General features: G+C 43.7%; 1 non-coding gene across 1 annotated transcript; it reads left to right on the forward strand.

Moving 5' to 3' along the window:
- Nucleotides 1-11,790: 11,790 nt before the first annotated feature.
- TRNAK-CUU lies at nt 11,791-11,863 on the forward strand. Its single transcript has one exon. It is a non-coding gene; the product is annotated as a tRNA-Lys (tRNA).
- Nucleotides 11,864-24,428: the final 12,565 nt, after the last annotated feature.

Below are 24,428 nucleotides of genomic sequence, written 5' to 3' on the forward strand. Positions count from 1 at the left end.
ATCATTTGGAAAGCATCTCCAGTAAATGGCTCGTTTGAGAACTAGCACCTGGCTTGCTACTGGAGGCCAGGACAGTATAAAAACACTTAACCATGAAATATTTGGTGACTATACAGCCCAGACTGGTCCCAAACCATAAACTAGAGGGCACGTCATCCATTAATTAAAAATGGTACTTACAGGATCAGGCCCAAGTCTGAACATACATGTAAGTTGCATGAGATGTTTCCGTCCCTAGTATGGCCACTCCTGTCATATGTCATCCATGTTCAGCCTATATCTAGGACCTCACAGAGAGCTTCCTGTGATCAGCGAGCTAAGAAGGAAAGCTTTTAGCCTTTATAGACTACTTGGCACAGGACACTGGCAGTGGCCAAACATATACTATTGTGCTATATGTGCCATTATATTATATTCAGAGTGTCCTTGAAGGACTGTAGAGAAGAAAACTCTGGGTTTTCTTCAGGTAACACATCTTTTCTTTTCTTTTTTTTTTTTTAATATTATTTATTTATTTGACACACAGATAACAAGTAGGCAGAAGAGGCAGGCAGATAGAGGGGATGGGGGGAAGCAGGCCCCCTGCAGAGCAGGCAGCCCGATGCGGGGCTCCATCCCAGGATCCCAGGATCATGACCTGAGCTGAAGGTGGAGGCTTTAACCCACTGAGCTACCCAGGCGCCCCAGGTAACACATCTTTTTGTCCACTTTCCCTATTAGGGAAGCTGACCTGAGATAAGTTCCTACAGTGACACAAAAAGGGTGGTAAATTGTTAGCTATAGGGTCAGGAACTTGGAAGGGGCAAGAAAAGAAAATGGATGACAAGGAAGATGGGAGAAGAGGTCTGTGGATGGATTCAAGATCCTCTGAAAATGGGTCCAGACTATAAACATTTATGCATCTTGTGAATCTTCAAAATGGAGGAGACTTTCCACACTCTGGAAGACAAGAGGACCTGTTCTCTGGGGGTTGGTCAGCCTCCTCTCCAGTCACCCCAGAACTTGCTCAATGGATTCATAAATAAAATGGGCTCGATGGCATGGACTTCCCCTTACCAAGGTTGAGCGGGCTTGCTGCCATTGTCGTTGCCCAATGCGCCAGCAAGGTGACTAACCTTTAGCCACATGCGCTTGGGGACAGCTAGGCACCCTGGGGCAGTTTGTTCACATCATAAAGTGGTAGTGATTTGACCCCAATGGCATAGACACTTGTTCTGATTTTGATTTGTTTCCCCATCTCACCACGTCTCTGGAAGCACCACCCACCAAGGCTTGTTAAGTGCTGTGTGCAATTCTAGTATCCATACTTACAAAAAATGTTCACTTCAGGGGCACTTGGGTGTCTCAGTGGGTTAAAGCCTCTGCCTTCAGCTCAGGTCATGATCCCAGGGTCCTGGGATCGAGCCCCGCATCGGGCTCTCTGCTCAGTGGGGAGCCTGCTCCCGCCCCCCATCCCCCCCGCCTGCCTCTCTGCCTACTTGTGATCTCTGTCAAATAAATAAATAAAATCTTTTTTAAAAAGTTCACTTCAATGGAAAAAAAATTTGAATATGGAATTCCATTAGTCAGAGCTTTCTCTTATTTTTATTCATGAAAGGAAAAGGGAATATTTCCAATAAAGAGTACATCTGTGAAATTGTAGTGTGTCCGGATTTCTCGAAAATAACTGTTTGTTGGGTGTGGTAGAGATGCTGTTCCATACTGAGATATTATGTTCCAGGTAGTGGACCCCGGGCACCAGAACTGTGGAAAGATGGTTATTCTGTTTGAGGGCATCTACTGAAGGAAGGAAGAGCAATCGATCACCATTATGTTGAATGAGGCTAAGCAACCAGGAAACATAATATTATTTAAAACTTTTTAAATCATTTGGTGAAACAGATAGGCCTTGGAATGTTTTATACGTAGACTGGAACAACGAAGGTAGGATCTAAGTCTGCAATTATGGAATACTTAGCAGTAGCTGGCATGATGGACCAAACATGGCTGAATGAGGGGCAAGTGGAAGCAAAATCATTTCATTCACCAAGTAGAAATATTGAATCAAAATATAAGTATTTTTACTAATTTTGTGGTCTTCCTAGAAGGTATCCAGGTACAAAAACACTCTTGTTTGAATTTATTTATTTATTTTTTATTTATTGCTTTAAAAGTGGTATAATTACAGAAGGGACGCCTTCTGCTTTGGTTGCTAAGGATGCTAAGGATGCTTCGGTTTGCTAGGGCTGCTGTAGCAGACTGGGTGGCTTAAACAACAGAAGTCTGTTTGCTCACAGTTCCAGAAGTTGGAAATCTGATTTCAAGGTGTTGTCAGGACTGGTTTCTTCTGAAACCCCTCTCCTGGGCGTGTAGATGTCTGTCTTCTCCCTGGGTCTTCCAGGATCTTCTCTGCCTATCTGTGTGTGTCAAAATCTCCTCCTTATAAAGGTACCAGTCAGATTGGATTAGGGCTCATCCTAACGTCCTCATTTTAACTCAGTTACCTCTTCAAAGACTAGTCTCCAAATACAGTCATATTCTGAGGTACTGGGGGTCAGGAATTCAGCATATGAACCCGAGAGGGACACAATTCAGCCCATAACAGGTGCTTTGAGAATAGATTCATCTGCAGGAATTGGTTCCTGCAGGGCTCCCCTGGCCCATGCTCTCAGTTCTGCTTTATCAGCTCTGTGCACCCTTCCTCCACCTCCTGCAGACTTCGCTGCTAAAAGCTAACACTTACTTGCAGCATTCTGAGGATTGCCCTTGGGCACTGGACTCCTGCTGCCCCTCCCCTTCCCCCACCGCCACATGCCATTCCACCCCACCCACCATGCAGAGGGTTGGAAGTGCCTGGGAGTCTTACAAGACCACTTGACCTCCCACCCCAGCCTGCCCTTAACCAGGCTAGGAGTACAAAAGCCTATGTCTTGGGGAGCCTGGGTGGCTCTGTTGGTTAAGTGTCTGCCTTCAGCTCAGGTCATGATCCCAGGGTCCCAGTATTGAGCCCCACATCAGGCTTCCTGCTCCATGGAGAGCCTGCTTCTCCCTTTCCCTCTGCCCCTACCCCTCCATCCCCATCCCCCAACCCCAACCCCTGCTTGTGTTCATATGCTCTTTCTATCCCAAATAAATAAAATCTTAAAAGACAAAAAACAAAAAAAAAACTCGCCTGTCTTTAGGACAGACCAAACTGTGGAGCCTAATTATTGCCCTAGAGCTCCCCGCAGGACCAGGTATATCGGAGACATCACAAGCAACCTCACTCTTGCCTGGTTCCTGCCCCTTTAGGAATCTGGTTCACCATTTCCTCACTGGTTCTCCTGAGAACTTTCCCTAATAAGCCACTTCATATGAGCCCTAGCCTCAGAGAGAACTTCTGGAAGAATCCTACCCAAAACCTACTTTTGCTGGTGAAACACCACAAATAATTCAAACTCTGTCAAGACCAGAAGGAAAGAGGCATAGAAGGAAGAATTCTTGTTGTTTAAAGACCACTGAAACAGGGTTTTTAGAAGTAGACACCGGAGATTTAGTCAGAGCTACAGGCACAGAAGCCTCCTGCCCTGGGATTGTGGTTTGTCCTCTAGAAATTCTCCACCAGGTCTCCTGAGGGAGATTTTTAAAGGGAATTATGACTGAATGGGATGACAGTAAAGGAAGGATTTAAATAAAAGCAGAGTGACCCTGAGGTAACATTTTCATTGGGAGAGGTAGTCACAATTTAATTAGAAATTCTCATAGCATTGAAATTTTCTGAAGACGGACTTGTCAAAACTTATCAGAAATGGAACCTGGCGACAGTTCCTTGACTTAGGTGACACCTAGAGTATGGAAGACACGAAGACCATGGTGACCTAGGGGTTCTGACATATGGAAATGACCTTTCAAATAAGCAGACCCAATTCATCCACAATCTTTTTAAAAGATTTTATTTATTTATTTATTTATTTATTTATTTGAGAGAGACCGTGAGAGTGTCAGAAGTGGGGGAGCAGAGGGGGAGGGACAAGCAGACTCTGCACTGAGCCTGGTGCTCAGTGTGTGGCTCGATCCTACAACCCTGTGATCATGATGTGAGCCAAAATCAAGAGTCAGATATTTAACTGACTGAGCCACCCAGGCACCCCTCAACCATGATTTTAAAAGATACATTCATGGGGCGCCTGGGTGGCTCAGTTGGTTAAATGACTGCCTTTGTCATCCAGCATCAGGGTCCCTGCTCTGCTCTCTCATTCTCTCTCTCTCAAATAATAAATAAATAAAATCTTTAAAAAATAAAAAATATACTCAGAATAAAAATATGATTTTAAAAAAGGAAAAAAAGAAGAAATATGATTACACATTCCATCCTGAAACTAAAAGAAAAAAACACCTATATTATATATTTTACCCATGAATTTTCCACCAGAATAGGTAATTTCATACTGATGAAGAAAGGCAACGTATTTCTTTTTTCCTTTTTTAAAAGTTTTTATTTTTTATTATTAACATATAGCATATTATTTGTTTCAGGGGTCCAGGTCTGTGATTCATCAGTCTTACACAATTCACAGTGCTCACCACAAAACATACCATCCCCAGTGTCCATCATCCAACCACCTCACCCCCCAACCCCACTCCCCTCCAGCAGTACTCAGTTTGTTTCCTGAGATTAAGTGTCTCTTATGGTTTGTCTCCCTTCTGGTTTCTTCTTATTTCATTTGTTCCTCTCTTCCCTATGATCCTCTGCCTTGTTTCTTAAATTCCACATATCAGTGACATCGTATGATAATTGTCTTTCTCTGACTGACTTATTTTGCTTAGCACAATAACCTCTAGTTCTATCCACATTGTTGCAGATGGCAAGATTTCTTTTTTTTTTTTTTTTTTGATGGCTGCATAACATTTCATTCCATAACCACATCTTCTTTATCTATTTATCTGTTGATGGACATATGGGCTCTTTCCATAGTTTGACTACTGTAGACATTACTGCTATATATGCAGGTGCCCCAAAGGATTACTACATTTATATCTTCAGGGTAAATACCCTGTAATGCAATTGCTGGGTCCTAGGGTAGTTCTATTTTCAACTTTTTGAGGAAACTCTATATTGTTTTCCAGAGTGGCTGCACCAGCTTGCATTCCCACCAACAGTGTAGGAGGGTTCCCCTTGCTCCTCATCCTTGCCAACACCTGTCATTTCCTGACTTGTTAATTTTAGCCATTCTGACTGGTGTGAGGTGGTATCTCATTGTGGTTTTGATTTGTATTTCCCTGATGCTGAGTGATGTTGAGCACTTTTTCATGTGTCTGTTGGCCATCTGGATGTCTTTTTTGCAGAAATGTCTGTTCATGTCTTCTACCCATTTCTTGATTGGGTCATTTGTTCTTTGGGTGTTGAGTTTGATAACTTCTTTATAGATATTGGATACTAGCCCTTTATCTGATAAGACAGTTGTAATTATTTTCTCCCATTCTGCCAGTTGTCTTTTGGTTTTGTTGACTGTTTCCTTTGCTGTGCAAAAGCTTTTTACCTTGATGAAGTTCCAGTAGTTCATTTTTGCTTTTGTTTTCCTTGCCTTTGGAAACATGTCTAGCAAGAAGTTGCTGTAGACAAAGTCACAAGGGACATTCGCTGCCTGTGTTCTCCTCTAGGATTTTGATGGATTCCTGCTTCACATTTAGGTCTTTCATCCATTTTGAGTCTATTTTTGTGCATGATGTAAGGAAATGGTCCAGTTTCATTCTTCTGCATGTGGCTGTCCAGTCTCCCCAACACCATTTGTTGAAGAGACTGTCTTTTTTCCATTGGACAGTCTTTCCTGCAAATAAATTGATTGTAGAGTTGTGGGTCCATTTCTGGGCTCTCTATTCTGTTCCATTGATCTATGTGTCTGTTTTTGTGCCAGTACCATACTGTCTTGATGATTACAGCTTTGTAACTGAGCTTGAAGTCTGGAATTGTGATGCCACCAGCTTTAGTTTTCTTTTTCAACATTCCTTTGGCCATTTGGGGTCTTTTCTGGTTCCATACAAATTTTAGGATTATTTGTTCCACTTCTGTGAAAAAAAGTTGATGGTATTTTGATAGGATTGCCTTGGATGTGTAGATTACTCTGGTTAGCATAGACATTTTAACAATATCTGCTTTTCCAATCCATGAGCATGGAACGTTTTTCCATTTCTTTGTGTCTTCCTCAATTTCTTTACAGATCCTTTGCCTCTTCGGTTAGATTTATTCCTAGGTATCTTATGGTTTTGGGTGCAATTGTAAATGGGATTGATTCCTTAATTTCTCTTTCTTCTGTCTCGTTGGTGTATAGAAATGCAACTTATTTCATTTCTATGCATTGATTTTATATCCTGCCACTTTACTGAATTCCTATATGAGTTCTAGCAATTTTGGGGTAGAGTCTTTTGGGTTTTTGACATTAAAGTATCATATCATCTGCAAAGAGTGAGAGTTTGACTTCTTTGCTGATTCGGATGACTTATTTCTTTTTGCTGTCTTATTGCTGACGCTAGGACTTCTAGTACTACATTGAACAGCATCTTATTTTGCTTAGCACAATAACCTCCCTGCCATGTTCTGATCTTAGGGGAAAAGCTCTCAGTTTTTGCCCATTGAGAATGATATTCGCTGTGGGTTTTCCATAGACAGCTTTTATGATATTGATGTATGTACCCTCTATCCCTACACTGTGAAGAATTTTAATCAAGAAAGGATGTTGTGGGGCACCTGGCTGGCTCAGTCAGTTAAGCATCTGCCTTCAGCTCAGGTCATGATCCCAGGGTCCTGGGATTGAGCCCCACATTGGGCTCCTTGCTCAGCAGGAAGCCTGCATTACCCTCTCCCTCTGCCTGCCAGTCCCCCTGCTTACTCTCTCTCTTTCTGTGTCAGTTAGTCAAATAAATAAATAAGATATTTAAACATCAAATAGAAAATTGAGAGCAAATAAAAATACCCAGAACTTATCCTCAGAGTATAACTCACAAACAGGAAATACTACACATTCCAATTTAAGAGAACGAGAAGGATGGGGCACCTGGGTGTCTCAGTGGGTTAAAGCCTCTGCCTTCGGCTCAGGTCATGGTCTCAGGGTCCTGGGATCAAGCCCCACATCGGGCTCTCTGCTCAGCGGGGAGTCTGCTTCCTCCTCTCTCTCTCTGCCTGCCTCTCTGCCTACTTGTGATCTGTCTGTCAAATAAATAAATAAATAAAATCTTTAAAAAAAAAAAAAAGAGAGAGAGAACGAGAAGGAGATAAATACCAGAGACTAGCGGAATTGTTGCTGAAGCCCACATAGATGTGGCTATGCAAGAGTAAAGAATCTAGGTGGTCCGACCAGTGGCAGAACATAGGTAACATCAACAAGATTCAATCCTCAGAGGAGAAGAACCCACCCAGAAGGGAACTATGGATAGCAGGTCTGAGAGAAGTCATGGGAAGTGGCTTGGGAAGCGCCTGCAATCTCTGGAAGGTACTACTTTTAAGGGAGAAAAAAAGAGGTACCCTGAAAGATAGCAGTGGCCCCAGAAGGCCTCAGTAGATGATGAAGAAAAGGAAAGAAGTAGCTCAAAATAAGGATTCTTCTTAAATAGATGAGATCTAAGGATCAGAGAAAATTTGACCAGAAATAAAGTTACCCTACAGTAAAGAAACAGCCTTATACTATGGCAATGGAAGAGGGAACTCTTGAGACGAACATTAATAAAAATACTTAAACCTTCCTTCTTTATCCTCCAGAAATTCCTCCTTCAAATTGTTGGGGTCTGTTATCAAAGGAACGAGACTGAGACAAAGTGAAAGTTATGCAAAGCTTTATTCTATGCCAAGCATTAGAAGTCAGACTGAACAGCCAGGGCCGCCTCCAAAGACAGCGACCCCGTCCCGATCTCAAAGGGTGGTTTTAAAGGGCATAACCGCAGACCTCAAGGTAGGTGGCTTCTATTGTTAAGGCGTTTACTCCCGGAATCGATACCTGGAACTGATACCAGGAACTACTGGGGCATTAATTCCTGGAATGAAGTCCGTGGATGTAAATAACAATATGGCTACCTAGGCAATATGGAGTCGCTCTAGCTAAGCAGGCCCTAATAGTTAAACAGGTTTCAACATTAAATCGGGCCTAACACAAATAAATGGTCCAGAAAAACCCAACACATTCCAAATACTAACGAAAAAAATATTAAAATCAAGCATACATACAAAGATACAGTAAGTGTTAAAAATGAAAATCAATTATGCATTTTCAGATGAAAACACCCAGAAACATTTCTATCATATAGCAGAGGAAAATCGTAAAACAACAATTTGAATTGTTGTTTCAACTGAATTTAGAATACTTTAACCTGAATTTAGAATACTTTAACCTGAATTTAGAATACTTTAAAAAGCAATTGTAGAGGGCGCCTGGGTGGCTCCGTGGGTTAAGCCACTGCCTTCGGCTCAGGTCATGATCTCAGGGTCCTGGGATCGAGTCCCGCATCGGGCTCTCTGCTCGGCAGGGAGCCTGCTTCCTCCTCTTTCTCTCTCTGCCTGCCTCTCTGCCTACTTGTGATCTCTCTCTGTCAAATAAATAAATAAAATCTTAAAAAAAAAAAAAGCAATTGTAGTTATGGCTGGGGGTGGGGTGGGGCATGGGTCACAAGAAACAGAAATGAAAAAAAATACAAAATGGACCAAACCAGAGGATGATGTAAAATGGAGTTGATTAGCTCAGGAAAGAGACTGAAAAAGGTAAAATTATCTCAGAAAAGAAGATTAAATTACAGGATGTCCAAGGGAGAATAAATTAGCTGCAAATACAGTAAAGGATATAGAGAATATACATGAAAAGAGACAAGAAAATGATTCAAAAATAAGAAGTTTTTTTTAAAGATTGGAAAGTTAAATTAAAAATGTTTGAAAGTCCAAACATAATAAATAAAAAGATCAGAAAGTGATCAATACAGAATATAGGCAAGGAGGAGCAACAGATGTATAATTGGAGTTTCTGAGAAAGAAAAGCAGTGGAGTGGAACTAATTTTTAAATTTTAATTTTAAAAATGGTTTGACATTAAGTAGGATCCAAATGTATATATTTTATTATATTTTAAAAGCACCACATCTGGGGCACCTGGGTGGCTCAGTGAGTTAAGCCTCTGCCTTCGGCTCAGGTCATGATCTCAGAGTCCTGGGATCAAGCCCCGCATTGGGTTCTCTGTTCAGCAGGGAGCCTGCTTCCTCCTCTCTCTGCCTGCCTCTCTGCCTGCTTGTGAACTCTGTCTGTCAAATAAGTAAATAAAATCTTAAAAAAAAAAAAAAAGCACCACATCTGCCTGGAGAAATCAACTCAGGACAGGTAGAATTACTAGACTTTAAAAAAAAAAAAAAGAATTATTAGACTTTAAAGATTAAAAAAAAAAAAAAAAAAACCTTACAGATTTTAGGAAGAAAGACCAAGTCATTTTACAAAAGGAAAATCAGTACAACATTATGTTCCTGACATAAACATTCAGTACAAGACAACAGTAGAATAGCACCTACAAAAGGAGAGATACTGTGAGACAGTTTGCCTGTAATACCAAGGCTGTAGGAAAGCAATTTTAAACATACCCCAACTCAGGCAACATTGTTCTCATTAGCTCTTCCTGAAAGGGGAATGGAGTTGCATAGGAGCTCATTTTTTTTTTTTTTTTTAATAACTTCTTTTTTTTTTTTTTTAAGATTCTAATTATTTATTTGACACAGAGAGAGAGACAGCGAGAGAGGGAACACAAGTTGGGGGAGTAGGAGAGGGAGAAGCAGGCTCCCTGCTGAGCAGAGAGCCTAACATGGGGCTCCATCCTAGGACTTTGGGATCATGACCTGAACTGAAAGCAGACACTTAACCAACCGAGTGACCCAGAGACCCAGGTGCCCAGGAGCTCAGTTTTTATATGCTATTAAAGTTAAGCTGGTATAAATTCAAATTAGAGCATTAAAGCTTTGTGATATTAAGGATAGTTCCCATGGTAGCCACGAAGAAAATACCTATACAATATATGCAAAAGGAAACGAGAAAGAAATGAAAACCTATTTAAAAATCAACTAGATACAAAAGAAGACAGTACTGCAGGAAATGCGGTGCGGGGGTAGCATGGGGAACAATGCTGTAAGGCATATAGAAAACAAATAGCAAAATGGTAGAATTAAATCCCTTCTTGTCAGTAATTAGGTTAAATGTAAATGTGTTAAACTCTCCAAAGACAGAGATTAGTAGTAGAATGGATTTAAAACACATGATCCAACTACATACTGTGTATAAGAAGCTCACTTTAGATCCAAAGACCCAAATAGGTTGAAAGTGAAAGAACAAAACAGAAAGGGGCACCTAGGTGGCTCAGTGGACTAAGAATCTTCCTTGACTCAGGTCATAATCCCAGGGTCCTGGGATGGAGCCCCACATCAGGCTCCCTGCTCAGCCAAGAGTCTGCTTCTCCCTCTCCCTTTGCACCTCCCCCACCACTTGTGCACTTTCTCTCTCTCTCAAATAAATGAATAAAATCTTAAAAAGTAAAAGAGAAAAGAAAACAATAAAAGATAGATATTTTTCTGTTACAAAATAGATACAGATACAGATAGTAGCCAAGAGGGAGGGGAAGTTGCTAAACTAATATCAGACGAAGCAGACTTTAAATCAAGATGGGATGCCTAGGTGACCCAGTCAGTTGGGTGTCCAATCTTTATCTCCGCTCAGGCACTGATCTCAGGGTCCTGAGTTCAAGCCCAAGTTGGGCTCCGTGGTTAAGAGAGACAAAGAAGGATGTTATGCATTCCTAAAATATTTAATACACGAAGAAAATATAACAGTTACAAACATTTATTTATGTATGTAATACTAAGTCAAGATATATAAAGCAAAAACTGAAAAATTGAAGGGAGAAATACAGTTTTACAATAATGGCTGAATAATATTCCATTGTAGGTGTATGCCACATCTTCTTTATCCATTCACCTATTGATGAACATTTAGGTTGCTTCCATCTAAAAGTACTATATATTTAAATTATAATTCAACTTAATTGTACACCTGGGTTTACATTTATAATTCTTACATATTGGTGTAAATAATAATAAACTATATGCCTCATAAGGTAATTTTAAGGAATTTAGGTGATTCTTTTAATCTAGCCTTTTTATTGAAATCAAATCCAGAGCCTTAGATAAATTAAACTGTTTGCATGTTTATTTATCACATAAGTAAAATCTAGAAGTCATACAGTCATCGTTTAAACCCCAGATTTAGGTGTCTGGGTGGCTCAGTCCATTGGGCAGCTAACTACCTTTGGCTCAGGTCATGATCCTGGAGTCCCAGGACCAAGTCCTGATGAGTCATGCTCCCTGCTCTGTGGGGAGCCTGCTTCTTCCTCTGCCCCCGGCCCCTGCTTATGCTCTCTCTCAAATAAATAAATAAAATCTTTTTAAAAAAAATACCCAGGGTGCCTGGGTGACTCAGTGGGTTAAGCCTCTGCCTTCAGCTCAGGTCATGATCTCAGGGTCCTGGGATTGAGTCCTGCATCAGGCTCTCTGCTTGGCAAGGAGCCTGCTTCTTCCTCTCTCTCTCTGCCTGCCTCTCTGCCTACTTGTGATCTCTGTCTGTCAAATAAATAAATAAAATCTTAAAAAAAAAAAAGTCTCCTAGATAGTGAGAAAAAAAAAAATTTAAAAAAAAAATACCCAGACTCCCCAAACAATTTATCAAAGGGTTTACCTTAAGTGTATTGATTAATATTGATGAAATTTCAATTTTCTTGATTTCATTTACTTTCTGAATATCAGTTAAAAGTCTTAGTACAGAGTCACCTGGCTAGCTCAGTCGGTAGAGCATGTGACTCTTGATCTCAGGGTTGTGAGTTCAAGCCTCACACTGGGTTCAGAGCCTACTTAATAAAAAAGTCTTAATACAGGGGCACCTGGGTGGCTCAGTGGGTTAAAGCCTCTGCCTTCAGCTCAGGTCATGATCCCAAGATCCTGGGATCGAGCCCCACATCGGGCTCTCTGCTCGGCGGGGAGCCTGCTTCCTCCCTTTCTCTCTGCCTGCTTCTCTGCCTACTTGCAATCTCTGTCTGTCAAATAAATAAATAAAATCTTTAAAAAAAAAAAAAGTCTTGATACAAAAGAGTTCCTTAAAACCTTTTTTCTGACTAGTAATTGTTGACTTGCTGTCAACTTGCACGTCTTCATTCTGTATCTCCACGCCAGCAGTGACACGGATGCCACCAATCAAGGGCTTTTCTTTTATCAAACACACTCTTCAGACAAAGGAATTAGATGAATACTATTTAAAATGCTTCTAGGGGTGCCTGGGTGGCTCAGTCATTAAGTGTCTGCCTTTGGCTCAGGTCATGATCCCAAGGTCCTCGGATGGAGCCCCGCTTCAGGCTCCCTGCTCAGCAACAGGCCTGCTTCTCCCTCTCCCACTTCCCAACCTTGTATTCCCTCTCTCGCTTTGGCTCTTTCTGTCAAATAAATAGGTGAAATCTTTTTTTTTTTTTTTTTTATGTTTCTAAATACCAGGGGCGCCTGGGTGGTTCAATTGGTTAAGCAGCTTCCTTCCACTGAGGTCATGACCCCGGCATCCTGGGATGGAGCCCCACAGCGGCTCTCTGTGGTCCACCGGAGGCCTGCTTCTTTCTCTCGCTCCGCCCCCCCCCCGCAGCTCCCCCTGCTGGTGCACATGCACACTCTCCCTCTGTCAAAATCTTTAAACAAAATAAAATGCTTTCAATAACCTAGTTGTTTACATAGTTATTTACATGAAGTTCTAAATTAAAAAAAAAAAAAAAGATTTTACCTATTTATTTGAGAGAGACAGCATGGAGTGGGGGAGGGGTGGAGGGAGAAGCCGACCCCCTGCTGAGCAGGGATCCATCCCAGGACTCCAGGATCATGACCTGAGCCAAAGACAGTTGCTCAACCAACTGAGCCACCTAGGCGCCCTGAAGTTCTAAATTTTTATTAGAGTGTGATGTTTACCTTTTAACCAAAGTTTTAGAACACATTCTAGTCCAATTTATTTTTTTCACTTGCCCAATCCTTTTTTTTCCCTCAGAGATTTAAGAGATTAAGATCCAGAGTACGAAAGACTAATTTCTTCAAACTATTTACTGTACTCCTTTAATAGATCGATATAAATTCAATCAGCAGCACTGTTGTTGAGGGGCTTGCGCCCTTGACTTTCCATGCATCTGCGAAAGACGACTGGCCTTCCTTATTTAAAGGTCATTTCCCAACTTCTTCAACAGTAACCTGCAGAGGAACCGACTTTCCTTTACCCTGGTGGTGTGGTCACACTAAAAGCTTCCCTACTTGCCTTGCTTCAAAATCAGAAAAGCCGGTCTCTCCTGGGGACCCTGAGACATCTCAGCGGCCCCTCCTCATTTCTGTTCATACAAGGGACAAAAGCAGCAGTTAAAAGTCTGATTCCCTAACCACATGAATGATTGTCAAGACATAACATCCAGTGAAAAGAGGTAAATTTCGGAATAAACGGTGGATAATGACACTTACATGAATTTATTTTTTTTAACATTTTATTTATTTACTGGATAGAAAGAAAGCACAACCAGGGGGAGGAGCAGAGGGAGAGGGAGAAGCCGGCTCCCCGCTGGGCAGGGCGCGCGATGCGGAACCGGGGCTGAATCCCAGGACCCGGCGATTATGACCTGAACCGAAGGCAGAGGCTTAACCGCCTAAGCCACCCAGGCGCCCCCATTTAAGTGAATTTAAAAGCACATAAAAACATTAGTAGGGAGAAAGCAGGTGAGAACTTGCCGGGAGATGGAATGGTGGGAGCGAGATACCAATATGGATTATAAATTTATCCCATGATGGCAGCTCCTCAGCGAGGCCTTCCAGCCGCTGAGAGCCGGAGCCAGTGCCTGGGAGTCCCTGCGGCCCATCTCCCCTCACCTTTCAACCCACCTCAGGCCCCAGGCAAAGGGGCGTAGTCGACTTGCATTAAAAATTTTAGAGACCCGACGCTGGAGAGGGGGTGGCCCTCGGGCGGGACTTTCTGGGAATCGCTAAAGCCCCAAGGCTAGTTGGTGACGGCTGGGCCATCGGTAGTGGGGACCCAACAGAGACCTGGAGCAGAGTCCAGAGGAGGTCGAAGTCACTCGTGCAACCCCAGGCGCGAGTGCCTTTACGGGGGTGAAACAGTCTCGGGACCTGAGGAGTTGGGGGAAGGGAGAAGGGCATCAAGAATGACCATTCTCATTTCTAGGTGACCTGACCGAATCTAGAGCTTTCCTATGTCCGTTAATTTGATTAAATTTGCAGCAAAGAGGTGGACTCAAACTCAGTGGCTGATTGGATTTAGGGTTGAAGCCTCGTCTGTTTCGGGACAGACTACACTCGCAAAGCCATTTGAGTTTAAATCTAGTTCTGATCTCCGCGGTCGGTTTTCTTTTTAATCCCAGCCAATGACTTAACCTCTCTGAACTTCACTTTTCACATAGTAAAATGCCAACGACAAAATCCACCTCGCGGCACCGTCGTGGGGACGAATGGGCTAATGCGTGCGCATCACTCCCTCGCCCAGTGAGAACACTCGGGAATCGATTACGACGACCTCCAGAGGCGCCTCGCAGGTAACGCTATCAGCCGCTGTCCGGTGGTGGCTGCACAGGTGGCGGGATGGGTGCCCGGGGCTCCGCCCAGAAGGGCGTGGCCGACCGAAGGCGCGAATCTGTGAGCCGCGCGCATCCGGCCGGGCCCTATATGAAGCCAGGCCCTGCACCTGGCCTCCCAGAGCGGCTTCGCCCTGGACCACGACCGCACGCTCTGTGCCCGCGCTCTGGAGCCACTTATGGTGAGTTTGGCCCTTCCCACGCAGGGGCAAAAGTCCTGGAGCAAAATAAGGGAGCGGGAGGTCCGACGGTCTTCTGGTGAACGGTCGGGGGTCCTGGCCCCTCATGGGGAGGCGGGGGTCGAAACATTCGAAATGGTTCATTTCTTGGGGGATATGTTTCCTGAGCCCTCCACCCTCACCCCTGCGTGCCTGCCCTGCCCGAGAAGGTGCCCTCCTCCTCCTCCAGACAGACGGACGCGGCCTGCCGAGGAGACGTGGTCGGGGTTGGGCCTGCTGGTTGCTGTCTCTGAAGTCTCGGGGCATGTCCGCTCCCTGCCTGGTGCGCTGGAGGTCCCCAGACTACCGCCCTGGCTCTGGGCGACTGCATACATCGTGGAAGGGATGGAAGGATGGGCAGAACGCAAGGCAGATGAGGCAGAGGGGCCTGGGGTGGGTTCGGTTAAAAATTAGCTAGCATCTGGAGACAGAGCCATGGGGGGGATGCGGGGTGGGGGGCGGGGGGAATGTTTCCTTCTTTCTCTCTCTCTCCCTTCCCGCCATCCTTCCTTCTCCCCCCCCCCTTTTTTTTTCTTTAAGGAAAATCTTTTTAAAAATTTCCTCCAATTTTATGGAAGTCAGTTGGCAAACTCGAATTTATTCAAAGTGTACAACACGATGATTTGATGTGTGTATACTTTGTGAAATGACCACTGCAATCAAGGTGATTAACACATCTATCACCTCACGTGGTCACCTTTTTGTGTAGGTGAGAATCCTTAAGACCTACTGCCTTAGCAAATTTCGGTCATTTCAGCATTACTAGCAGCCATCACCAGGCCCTACATTAGATCTTGAACTTCTTCAGCTTTTAACTACAAGTCTGTACCCTTTGACCAACCTCTCCTCTACTCTCTGAGTTCAGACTTTTCTTTTGTATATTCCACATCAAAGTGATGCAGTATTTGTCTTTCTCCATCAGACCTATATCACATAGCATGATGTCCTTCAGGTTCACACATGTTGTCACAAATGACAGAATTTCCTTCTTTTTAATGGCTGAATAATATTCCATTGTGTGTATTATACCCCCCATTGTCTTTTTTTTTTTTTTTAAGATTTAATTTATTTAAGGGGTACCTGGGTGGCTCAGTGGTTTAAAGCCTCTGCCTTCGGCTCAGGTCATGATCCCAGGGTCCTGGGATCAAGCCCCAAGTTGGGCTCTCTGCTCAGCAGGGAGCCTGCTTCCCCCCTCCCCAACCCGGCCTGCCTCTCTGCCTACTTGTGGTCTCTGTCTGTCAAATACATAAATAAAGATTTTATTTATTTAAATAAAAGATTTATTTATTTGACAGATCACAAGTAGGCAGAGACGCAGGCAGAGAGAGAGAGGGGGAAGCAGGCTCCCCACCAAGCAGAAAGCCCCATGCAGAGCTCAGATCCTAGGACCCTGGGATCATGACCAAAGCCGAAGGCAGAGGCTTAACTCACTGAGCCACCCAGGCACCCCCTGCGTTGTCTTTATTTATCCAATCGTCCTGTCAACAGACACTTAGGTTGTTTCCATATCTTGGCCATTGTGAATGATGCTGCAATGAGGTGTGCAGCTATCCCTGAGATCCTGGTTATGTTTCCCTCAGATAAACATACAGAAGAGGAACAGCTGGATTGTAGTTCTACTGTTTTATTTTTGGAGGAACTTTCATACCATTTTCCCTAATGACTGTACCAGATTGTGAATTCCAACAACAGTGCACAAGGGCTCCCCCAACTGTGGGATCTCCTGTCTTTCCAATAATAGCTATTCTACAGTTAATGAGGTGCTAGCTTGTTGTGGTTTATATTTGCATTTCCTGATCATTAGTGATGGTCAGCACCTTTTCCTATGCCATCAGCCATCTGTCTATCTTCTTTGGAGAAATGTCTATTCAGGTGTTTTGTCCATTTTTCAGTGGAATTGTTTGTTTTTTTGCTATTAAGTTGTATGACTTTCTCATGTATTTCGATATTAACTTCTTATCAGACAGATGGCTTGCAAGTATTTTTCTCCCAGTCCACAGGTTGCTTTTTACTTTGTTGCTAATTTCCTTCTGCTGTACAGAAGCTTATAGATTTTATGTATTTATTTCAAACAGAGAGCCAGCACAAGCATAAGCCAGGGGGAGGGGCAGAGAGAGAAACAGGCTCCAGGCTAAGCAGGGATCCCTGTGCATGGCTTGATCATGACCTGAGAGGAAGGCAGACACTTAACTGACTGAGCCACTAAGGTGCCCCAGTCTTTAATCCATTTTACGTAAATTTTTCAAGTGCTATAAGAAAGGGATCTACTGTCATTCTTTTGCACGTGCATATACATTTTTCCCACCATTATGGAAGAAACTATCTTTTCCCCTGTGTGTTCTTGGCACCCTTGTCAAAGATTAGTTGACCTATATGTGTGGGTTAATCTCTGTGCACTCAATTCTGTTTTGTTGGCCTATGTGTCTGTTTTTATGGCAGTGCTATATTATTTTGATTACTAAAGCTTTGTAACATCATTTGAAATCGGAAATGGTGATCCCTCAGCTATGTTCTTCTCTCTCAAGATTACTTTTGTTATTTTAAATCTTTTGTGGTTTGATTTGAATTTTAGAACTGTTTGTTTCTATTTTTGTGAAAAATTGCTTTGGAATATTGTTAGGGATTACTTTGAATGTGTAGATCATTTTGGATAGGGTGGACATTATAACAGTAATCTTTTCAATCCAAGAATAGGTGATAGCTTTCTGTTTGGGTCTTCTGTTTTTTCCCTCAGTGTCTTACAGTTTTCAGAATACAAGTTTTTCATCCTCGTTAAATTTATTCCCAAGAATTTTATTGTTTTTCATGTTTTTGTAAATGGGATTTAAAAAAATTTTTTTTCAATAGTTTGTAGCTAGCATATAGAAACAACTGATTTTTGTGTATTGACTTTTCATCCTTCAACTTGACTGAATTTATTTATTAGTTCTAACAGTTTTTTGGGGGGAGTCTGTAGGGTTTTCTATATATAAGATCATATCATCTGTACACAAGGAAAATTTTACTTCTTCTTATCTGATTTGGGTACCATTTATTTCTTTTTCTTGCCTAAGTGCTCTGGGTAAGGCTTCCAGCACCGTGATGAAAAGGAGTGTGAGAATGAGCACCCTTGTCTTGTTCTTGATCTTAGAGGAAAAGCTTTCAGCCTTTCATCCTTCAGTATGATATTAGCTGTGGCCTTGTCATATCTGGCCTTCATTATGTTGTGTTTGTTCCTTCTTATTTCAGACTCAGGAAGACCAGCTGAGAGGCAACTTCAGGGGTTTAGACAAGAGATGATGGTGGGGTAGACTAGGATAGGATCAGCAAAGATGGAGAGGAAGGGTTTATGGAATTGGAATTTGAGCTGGGTGAGACCCTTGAACTTCTAACTTTTTTTCAGGATCCCACAATGGAAGATCCAGTTCAGTTATCCAGCAATAGCAAAGAGACTTCCACAGACTCCTTACTTCGAACAGTTGAGGAAATTGAAGAGTTTCTGAAGGATGTCTCTGAGACATATAAGGCAAGAACCTCAGCTGCACCAGAACCGCAGCTTGATAAACCTCCGACTGCCCATGGTGAGGACAACCAACAGGAGTCAACCCAGAGGGTGATGACTCCTTTGACATCCACAATGATGATTTCTGCATGTTCTAACATCCCTAGGACAGACTTGATTCAAAACTCAATAATACCCACCACTAAAGCCCTTGATATGCCCCCTGAAGACCTAGGTGAAACTTTTTCCATGAACCCAAAGGTGGCCTTCTTTGATGAGAGAAAACCCACAACAACCTCTTGGATGACAGATACTACTGACAACCCCAAAACATTCACTGAATGCCAAAAGGTAACTACCACTGCAAACAAGATAGCAATCCCCAGTGAAGGTAGCCAGATGAAGATGATGACCAGTGACGACCAGATCCTCTATGAAAGACCAGGGATAACTCTTAAAGAGGGCCATGTGATGACCGTCAGTGGTAACGAGACCTTCACTGAGGGCCATACAATGACTGCCAGTAGTGACCATAGCCTGAATTGGAACCAAAGGACAGCACTGTGTGAAGAGCAGATACAGACCACCAGTGGTGACCAGACCCTCTATGGAGGCCAGATTACCTTCAGTGTGGACCAGACCCCGTGTGGGGGCCAGATGAAGACACTTTGTGATGATCAGACCCCTTATGGAGGACAGATGGCCTTCAGTGGGGACCAGATCCTCTATGGAGACCAGACGACAACTCTTAAAGGGGGCTATACAATGACCTTCACTGGTGACCAGACCTTCACTGGGGGCCAGATGACAATATACAGTGGTGACCAGACCCCCTATGGAAATCAGATGATGACCCTTAAGGAGGATCATATGACAACCTTTGCTGATGACCACACTCTCTATGGAGGCCATATGATGCCACATCAATCACCATCACTGCCATATCCGGGGTTCCTGTATCTTTCAAGTTCCCATTTGATCCAAGGACAATCCTTAGAAAAGCAGAAGAGCAACATCAAGACCCAGAGTCGTCAATTCCAGAAGAATCCTGGGACTTTGAAGACCTATCCTTGCACATACCAGGACTGTGGGAAATCATATACTAAGCCTTCCCACCTCCGCATCCATGAGCGCAAACACACTGGTGAGTGAAGGCTAAGGGACTGGGAAGCGCCTTTATAAAACTTTGGGATCATTTGAGATTGTTGTCACCTCTCTCTAAGTCTGGGACCTCAGAAGACTAGAAAAAGTTGGTCTATTTGAAAGGGTATATAAAGCAGTCCCAGAAACAGACTACATAGTTGTGGGCCAGAGCCAATCTGGCTGCAGCCTTTCGTGTTGTTACCTGTGCTGGGATGATGGGAATAAGTGGAAGGCTTTGTTTGCCCTCCTGTGGTTGGTTCTGACCCTGCCTCTACTGGGACTGACACTACATGGACCTCTCCTGAGGCCCAACAGATAGGTATCCCTGACCTTATTTCCTCACTGACTTTCCTGCTGACCTTGGCTTTGCCTATTTCTCTTCCTTTCCCTCCTTCACCATTTTTCTCTTGTCCTTCCAGCTCACGCTGCCTTTCTTGTTTTCCTCTTTCACTTACCACCTCTGGTTTCCTCTCCTCTCACACTCTCTCTCCCACTCCAACACACGCAAGCCCTTTATCTTCTCTTTTCTCTTTCTACTTCCCTGTCCCATGCTACCCGGAAGCATGACAAATCTCTCTCTTTTTCTGGCCCAGGGGAGAAGCCATACAAATGCAATGTGAAGGGGTGCACGTGGAAATTCCCCCGTTCAGATGAGCTCAACAGACACAAGAGGAGGCATAGCGGGGAGCGACCCTACCTGTGTACTAAATGCAACCGGAATTTTGCACGATCGGATCACCTGAAGCAGCATCAGAGAATCCATAGATAATACTCGCCCATGACTACAAACTCATCAGAACAAGAGAAAATGAGTTCAGCTGAAAGATTCTCTCTACTAAGTCTTTGTTTGCTCTGTACCTGGCACTGTGCCAGCATGTAGTAAGAGCTTGATATTATTTGTAAGTTTTTAAGGTTTTTGTTTATTTTTTTTTCCAGAAACATACAAGGAATTCATCTGTGCATTTCAATAGGCTCAGAAGCACTTTTCATTCACTTCCCACTCCAAGGGTTACTTTTGATCCTGTGCTATTGATCCTTCTAGATCTTGCTCTGTGCCTTTGCCTCTGTGTGTACCAGTAAAGATGTATATAGGTAGATGATTGAAATGTATACATAGTTCCAGTGTGCAAAGAATGTAGCATTCTGTATCTAAGCTCATGTTTCTCTGGGTCTCCATTTCTATGCAGTTAAGAGGAGGGAGACACTTGGTCACATCTTGTGTAAAGAGCTCTAAAATTAAATGGAATTCATTTGGATGAGTACTAAATCTATTCAAAAGTTGAACTTCCTGTCATGGCTGTTTCTTTTCTCAGGCAAGGTGTCTCTTTCCCACCTTACCTTCTCCATATGCTGTCAGGATACAGAGTGATCGCATTGGAACAGGGGTGGTCATGGGATGGCTGCCAGGGGAAGGATCTATCCTTGCCACTGGGCTCTAGGCCCTTCACTCATTGCTTCTGCAGGCGGGGTGACCTGCAATCTGTTGGTCTTTGCCTGGGCATGATTTGACAACTGCTTCAGAGAAGCTCTGCCATCTTTCCTTGCTGACTAGGTCCTCTTCCAGCTCTCAAAAGATTTTTCCCTCTTTGGGCTTGGCTCTTGTCCAAATCCCAGCTTATATAATATCCTCCTGGCAAAAAAGGCTGGGAAAAGTCAAGGATGTGATCTATCCCACTCCTCATTTCCAAAGGGAGCACTTTGAAAAGCTCTTTCCATCTGGAACCCTAAAAGGGGAGTGGACCACAAAACACCAGGGCTTCAATCAGCTCTGCAGCATTTGAAGCACTTTTGACCCACACACTTTCACCTCACCCCCAGACACTAGATCCCTGAGTCTTTAAGGGATTCAGACAGCATTTTAAAAATCCTGTCTTGGGGCGCCTGGGTGGCTCAGTGGGTTGAAGCCTGTGCCTTTGGCTCCGGATGTGATCCCAGGGTCCTGAGATCAAGTCCCACATCTGGCTCTCTGCTCAGCGGGGAGCCTGCTTCCCCCTCTCTCTGTCACTGCCTGCCTCTCTGCCTACTTGTGATATCTGTCAAATAAATAAATAAAATATTTTTTAAAAATCCTATCTTAATGTTGTATTTGGCATTATATGAAATAGTCCATATAAATGAGAAGTATAAACAAGTGAACATCTGTGGGAGCCCATCACCCTATGGTGCACAGGCAGGTGTCAAGACAGCCAATTAGGACAATGAGCCAAACTGAAAACAATCAAGTCTTGCTTCTGGCTATAGAGAAAGCAGGATGCAAAGAGAAGAGGCACCAGCTCTTCAATGTTGCATCTTTCCTCATGAAAGGACACCAGGCTAGGGTTAAGGGGCATGCAGTGAGGACGGGGGAAGTCTCACATTGCCCTAAGTAAAAAGATTCTCCTACCTTTTCATGGAAGGGATAACAGAAGGAGGAATAGGGGAAGTGCTAGGATTGGAAAAGTACTGAGTCAGAGAAAAAAAAATATCTCAGCAGGTTCCCCAGTGAAGAGAGGCTTCTGAATGGAGGTGCCCAGGCTGGGAATGCAGATATGCAGATACGCATAGGAGCAGGGCTGGCCTGTGGAGTGACTTCTTGACAATAGCTCTGTTCAGAAAATTGTGGTGCACCTGCTGGGCACCAAGTCTGGTGTGGAGAGAGCAGCTTTTTCCCCCGCGAGGACTGGCAGGCAAGGTCTTGTAATTAATTACCTACGGTTGGGCCTGAAAGATCACAAACAGGATTTTGGCCTGGAGCTGGACTCCTCAATTTCACTCCTTGATCCTTCAGGGCCTGAGCAAGAAGCATAGTCTGCTCCATGAGGGACTCAGATGAGCCAGCCATTGCAATAAGTCTGGTTAATCAGTCTGACGGCCATGGTCAAAGTCACTCTAAGTAGAGTATCAGGCCAGCCCAGAAGAGTGAATATAACTGCAAGTCCCAACTTCTGCCAAGCCAGACAAAGATACATAGCTCTTTACCATCTATCCTAGAGAGCCAGGAGCCTTTCTATCTAAGCCACCTAATGGACCGTTCTCTGTTGCCAGATTCATTGATCCAAGTTGTTGGCCATTACACAGACCCTCCTCAGCGGGCCAGCGGGAAGCCAAGGACTCTGCGGTTAGCCAACAGTACTTGGGCCAAGGAGTTGAGGCTGGGATAGGATTAGTAATAATCTCAATGGAAGAGCAAGGACAGATAAGTGTAGGACCTTCCCTCTCTCTCTCTCTCTCTCTCTTTTTTTTTTTTTTTTTTTTTTGGTACAACCTTTTCTAATTGGAGGACAATGAGAATAACCACACAGCCTCTGTAGGGCAGGAGTCAATGGAGGGAAGGAGGCCACCCCTGTAGCCAAAACAGCTCTGATGGAAGACCCTGCACTGCTCTCCCAGATGTTCTGGTTGCCTCCTTCTCTGACAGGAGTGAGTTTACATTTGGGAGCTGTTTTTCTCCTGTAGCATCCAGTAGTGGCAATGTGTTGTGTCCACATTAAGTTGGTGCACTTGAGGTACCAGAAAGACCCTAAGAGACCAGTAATTGCCTCTCAAAGAATGTGTACCTTTCAGCCAACTCCAGGGGTTTATGGATTCAAAAACCAGGTGGTGCGACTAGCTCATGGCACAGTTCTGTCATAGCTGTGCTTAGTGAACTCAGAGTTCGCTGAAACTCGTAGCTCAAAGGTAAATGTGGATCTGTGGGAACCAGGGGAAGGTCAGCCAGGGTGGCCCATTGGAGAGCCTCCAGGTATTTTGTTAAAAGCTCCTAAGGGAGCTGTCTTTCTGGTAACCCAATAGATGGATGCCCCTAATATTCCTACATTGATTATATGAGAGTGCCAATAGCCAGAGCACCCCACTAATCACTAGGCCTCCCTAATGTCTATCAGGGCAGTCATCTCTGGAATGAGACATCATACCCTTTCCAAGATAATGCCTAAGAGTTTCACTGGGCACTAGGTCATTGTGCCCTGCCTGTGTTAATGACCCACTTTTGTGTTGCTTGGTGGTCAATAGAGCATCCCGTTCGTGTGGGCTGGTGCCCTTTTGTGGGCCCACTAGGAGGATGTTATCAATATAACAAAGGCTAGTGCTCCTTCTGGGAACAGAACTTTTTCCAGGTCACACTGATGGCAGAGCTGGAAAATTTAGGTAGCCTTGTAATAGGACATGAAAGGTGTATTGCAATGCATTGCACATAAAGATGAATTTGATCCTGATCATCTGGCTAGAGAGGGGTTGCTAGAAAAAACATTTTTTTTAAAAAAGATTTAATTTATTTACTTCACAGAAATCACAAGTAGGCAAAGAGGCAGGCAGAGAGAGAGGTGGAGGCAGGCTCCCTGCGGAGCAGAAAGCCTGATGTGGGGCTCGATCCCAGGACCAGACCCTAGGAAGCCGAAAGCAGAGGCTTGGACCCACTGAGTTACCCAGGCACCCCTAGAAAAAAACATTTTTAATAGCAGTTGCTACATACCAGGTTTCTTCAGCTTGGGCAGTAGTTTCTGTGACAATCATGAAACCAGGTACTTCAGAACCATGGCCCTGAGCCTCCTCTAACCAATCATGAATCTCCAGATACACTAGGCCATGTGCACATGCCAAACCGGTCTATTGAATGAAGAAATCATCTCATGGAACTTCGGCTTCCTTGAGATGGGCAGTGTGGATGGTTATTTCTTTTTCTTCCTCAAGCAGTCAGTATTGTTTGGAATAGACAGCAGTACTAGGCACTGGTAGGCAATAGGGTAGGTTGTTCCGCAGGTCCCACTAAAATGCAGCAGTACTTATCAGGGATTTGGGGCAAAGGCAAGTCATTTATAGACATAGACAATACTTCTATTTCAATAATACATTCACTAGTGGGAGCCATAGCAAAGGAAGTTTGCAGGGACCCAAAAGGACCATAGCTCGGCATGGGGGAGGGTCCCAGCGGTAGAGCTTTATCTATTTCCCCCTCATCCTGGAGCTAGGATTTCAGGGATCACAAGTC

The sequence above is a fragment of the Mustela erminea genome, chromosome 10 (assembly GCF_009829155.1).
Source record: "Mustela erminea isolate mMusErm1 chromosome 10, mMusErm1.Pri, whole genome shotgun sequence".
Classification (NCBI taxonomy): domain Eukaryota; kingdom Metazoa; phylum Chordata; class Mammalia; order Carnivora; family Mustelidae; genus Mustela; species Mustela erminea.